This window comes from Sinocyclocheilus rhinocerous, unplaced genomic scaffold (genome assembly GCF_001515625.1).
Source record: "Sinocyclocheilus rhinocerous isolate Xijiao unplaced genomic scaffold, SAMN03320098_v1.1 scaffold605, whole genome shotgun sequence".
NCBI classification, from domain to species: Eukaryota; Metazoa; Chordata; class Actinopteri; order Cypriniformes; family Cyprinidae; genus Sinocyclocheilus; species Sinocyclocheilus rhinocerous.
In genome coordinates, this window is record NW_015661612.1 from 865,459 (window position 1) to 870,844 (window position 5,386).

A 5,386-nucleotide genomic window follows, 5' to 3' on the forward strand; every position below is an offset into this window, starting at 1 on the left:
GTCAGTAAATTCGAGTAAAATCACAGGCTTCGCTTATCCCGTGCGAATGCACCACACGAAATTCAGATGTGGGGGGGTAATTTCAAAATCACACAAGGTCCCCAGATAATACTAATCCCGTGCGAATAGTGCTTTAGTTGTAATAATAAAAATAATATTAAACTGATTAAAATGTATTAATTATTATTTTGATAAATTATTATTAGTAGTAGTAATAGTAGTAGTAGTATCAACATAAATTAGAAAGTGTTCAAACAACAAAATCTGAAATTTTAAAGGGGTCATATGATGCGATTTCAATTTTTCCTTTCTCTTTGGAGTGTTACAAGCTCTTGGTGCATAAAGAAGATCTGTAAAGTTGCAAAGACTAAAGTCTCAAATCCAAAGAGATATTCTTTATAAAAGTTGTGTTTTTTTAACCTTAAACCGCATAAACACATTTCATTACACCAAATACACCAAATAATGTTATTTTTAGCAGCATCATATGACCCCTTTAATAATACATTACTATATAATAAATATATTAACATATCCTTTCTACACTTAATTTTAAGATTACATTTAATTATCATAAATATTTTCAATAGTCAGAATATGAATAAGGTTTAAAATGTTCAAAAACACTCTGACATAAAAAAAGAAAAAAGCTTTTGTCACCACCAGTCTTAATTGCAATCTTTAAATTAACCACTGCAGTGTGCACACTCAAATGGCCAATTCCCACCACACAACTTACAAATGAAAAATCAATGCCATTTATGTGTTGTTTGTATTTGCAAGGAAAGGAAAGAGTCTCTACACAAGTTGTACAGTCTACCAGTCCCTGCTGTAGACTGTAGAGGTCTGATCATTTGGTGTGCAGTTTAAAGGCAGATACAAAGAGAGCAGATCCCCAGGAGGGATACATATGGCTAAACTAAAAGCAACTCTAATTGCATTTCAGCTCAGGGACCTTAATCAGACTCCTATTTCAATTAACTCCAACACACATCATTCAGAATTAAAACTGACTGCTGACAGCAAAGTCATTTACTTCAGATGTGACTCATTCTCCGTGTCCACTGGTGCAGAAGAAACACGCTCAAAATACCAGCAAAATACCAGAGATTTGCTGCTAGGTGGGATTGTACAGCAGGGATGAATATTATAACTAACTGCATATTAATTAAATACAAATATATATAGTAAATATAAAATGTGATTCAAGCACTGAATTCACTTTAAACTGCAGCACTTATGAAAGAAGTCACCGCTTTCACTTTGGCTGTTCTTTGCATGAATTTTCACATTTCTCAACTTTTAGACACTGTCACCACTTGCCCCGCTGTCAATCCCACAATCCCTGAGTGAGTCTGCCTCTCATCTCCCACTGAGAATGAATAAAGAATGCTCGCTTACATCCACTCACTCAGCGCCACTGGATACATACGGCGATTACAATCATAATGACTCTTTCAACTTCACTTAACTATAATTTACTCCACGTTTAATGCACACAACATTATATGCTTGTAAAAAACATTTAAGCCTTTTTCTAATATTTGCTTTCTAATCCTATGCAACAACAATGATGTAAACATACAATCTAAAATGAACAAACAAAAAATGCAAATCTTAAAATCAGCTTAACTGCTTCTGACAGTTTATAGACACTTGCAAACCTTAATATTTCTGTATATCAGATCTTTTTGAAGTCCAATAATACGGCTGGTAAAACGTTTAAAGACAAACACACTGTAAACTTGCACATCATGCTATTTTTATTAAGGGCACACATACGGTACATGAAACAATACACATTATAACAAAAAGTAAAATTAAATAATCTAAGATTTTGAGTAAGAATGAATGACGGGAAAGCATGCAATTAACTGCAGAATGTTTGAGTCAGACAGTTTTGGAGGTAACTCATTCCAACATCAAAGGAATGAAATGATGATGGTAATGATTGTGTGTTGATTCCTTTATGTCTATTCAAAGTTGGCGTGACTACAGAAAGCATTCCTCACTTAGTAGGTTAACCAAACCAACAATCTTGTCTTATTGCTATTGGCAATTGCATTGTTGTGGCATGAGCCAACATTCATTCCATTGGTATGTTTAGGTACATATTTTTGGTATGAATTAGCTTGTCTGTGAAAACACAAATACAAGTGCATGCTGGGAAAACGTGTTGGCTCTTAATTTTCAAAATACCTCTAAATACACTCGCAAACACATACGTATATTGTTCACAAGACAAGAAATTAAGGGAAATTTTGTATATAACAACTGAAAGAATTTGAGCACTTAAATGAACATCTGTATGTGTATAATAGGCTGTATATTGGTAGTTAATCAGTAATGGTACCAGCCAGGTCCAAGCACTTTTTATAAATGATATTATCACAGATCATAACCTAGATGTGCTTTGTTTGACAGAAACCTGGCTAAAACCAGATTATTACATTACTTTAAATAAGTCTACCACAAGATTACTGTTATAAACATGAACCGCGTCCAAAAAGTAAAGGGAGAGGTGTTGCTACAATTTATAGTAATATTTTCAGTATTTCTCAATGGTCTGGTTTCAAGTATAATTCGTTTGAAGTAATGGTGCTTTATGTAACATTATCTAGAGTAATAAGTGTTAATGATGAATCCCTACTGACGTTTGTACTGGCTACTGTATACAGGCCACCAGGGCACCATACAAGAATTTATCAAAGAATTTGCTGATTTTCTATCTGAGCTAGTGCTGGCTGTAGATAAAGTCTTAATTGTTGCCGATTTTAATATTCATGTATAGATAATGAAAAAGATGCATTGGGATCAGCATTTATAGACATTCTAAACTCCATTGGGGTCAGACAACACATGTCTGGACCAACTCATTGTCGTAATCATACTTTAGATTTAATACTATCACATGGAATTGATGTCAGTGGCATTGAAATTCTGCAGCAGAGCGATGATATTATCTAGTCTCATGTATACTCCATATAGCTAAAGCTGCAAACTCAACACCTTGTTACAAATATGGTAGAACCATCACTTCTACGACAAAAGACTGCTTTGTAAATAATCTTCCTGATATGTCTCAATTCCTCAGCTTATCCAATAGCAGCTGTCAGCTACAGTATCGCATCAGATAATGCACTGAACAATTACACTCATTCACTGCTATAGGAGAGGAAGAATTGTATAAACTTGTTAAATCATCTAAACCAACTGACCCAAAAGTGGGTCGCAAGACCGTTCTGAGTGGGTTGCGGACTGTACAGTCAAAGAAACAACATCAACAACAAAAAACTTAATTCTAAATGTTTTTCTGATGTGAGACTTTTATTTTGAAAGATGTGCGTGAATGCTGTTGACACTTTTTTTTTTGCAGTTTAAAGCTGCAGTCCGTTAAACTCCATTGGGGTCAGACAACACATGTCTGGACCAACTCATTGTCGTAATCATACTTTAGATTTAATACTATCACATGGAATTGATGTCAGTGGCATTGAAATTCTGCAGCAGAGCGATGATATTATCTAGTCTCATGTATACTCCATATAGCTAAAGCTGCAAACTCAACACCTTGTTACAAATATGGTAGAACCATCACTTCTACGACAAAAGACTGCTTTGTAAATAATCTTCCTGATATGTCTCAATTCCTCAGCTTATCCAATAGCAGCTGTCAGCTACAGTATCGCATCAGATAATGCACTGAACAATTACACTCATTCACTGCTATAGGAGAGGAAGAATTGTATAAACTTGTTAAATCATCTAAACCAACTGACCCAAAAGTGGGTCGCAAGACCGTTCTGAGTGGGTTGCGGACTGTACAGTCAAAGAAACAACATCAACAACAAAAAACTTAATTCTAAATGTTTTTCTGATGTGAGACTTTTATTTTGAAAGATGTGCGTGAATGCTGTTGACACTTTTTTTTTTGCAGTTTAAAGCTGCAGTCCGTAAATTTTTTTGGTTAAAAATTATCCAAAATCAATATTTGAGCAAGTACATAACCAGCCAGTGTTCAAAGCTATCGCCTTACTTTAGCCAGATTCACAACGGTTAGCTTATAATAATCCATTGGTAGCACGATTTATTGTATTGCTTTTTTCCTCAGTTGGTCAGAACTAACGTGGCAGACTTGTTACTTACTTGTTCAGAAGACAATATCCGGTGAAAATTCTTATTTGGGTCATATATTCCAAGACGTAGGCTAGAATCTGTGATTACTAAATATAGGATTCACACGGGTGCGGTGACTGACTGCCACACATACTCCTCAAAACATTAGATTCATCCGCGCTGGAGCCGTGCCAGAGTACAACCCACGCAAGCTAGATAATTTCGCGAGTAACTGCAATTCCAGGTTTTCAAACAGAGATGGCGACAAAGAGGCATAACTTACGGACTGCAGCTTTAAGTAAAGATTGCCTGAGAAAAACGTGCTTTCCCGATTCAGTATCTGTGGTCAGATGAGATGTTGTCAGGCTTATTGTCAGTCTCATTATTCTATAGTTATTTTTGTAACTTGTTATGAAATGAAAAGTTTCTCACCTCAGAAAAATGAACTATCCTGTCCTGTCAGATGTTATACTGTGCTTGAAGCACGCACTCTTCAAATGCACGTGCAAATGCTTCCTGTTTAAGTTTATAATTTTCTGAACAAAAAAAAAAATTATCATGCATTTTTTACCATGTTTGACAGAAGACACGCACTAAAATATCATTCAGTATAACAATATTTATATACCAAAAAATCTTGTTAGGTAATATTTAAAACATGAATCATTTGATGACATATTAAAAAACTCTATTTAAGCATCACAGTGCAGCCCTCAAATGTCAATTAACTTTAATTTTTAAATCTTTATACTTTGCTAATGTCCTTCAAACCACTATGTTTTCCAATTTGCCAGCAAGAAGTTTTTGTAAGGAAGTGAAAATCATTTAAAATATATTAAAATGTAGTATGATCATATATTCTTATTTGTATTTTAATAAGTACAGGTCAGAATAAGTATATTGTTTCATTTTTACATAAATATATGTGTTACACTGAATGACCATGGTTTGTTACTCTGGGTCGAGAGCTAACAGGTGAACAATGCCAAAGATCTTGGGCGTGGTACGGCCAAGGGCTCTCTGCCATATCTGTGAACGCAGCGCGTGTCATTTCAAGCGGAAAGGTGTATTAATCTGTGTCATTAAATTAGTTTTAATAATAATCCTGAGAAGAGCAGGCAAAAGCACGCACATCAATCTCAACTGGGTGCTCGACTAAGAAACAAGTGGAAAATTTTTTATGTAAAGTTGGCAACACCAAAGCTCCAAAAGTATCAAAAAAGTTATTAAAAAAAAAAACTGTCGCATAGCATATGTGACGTTTCGAGCA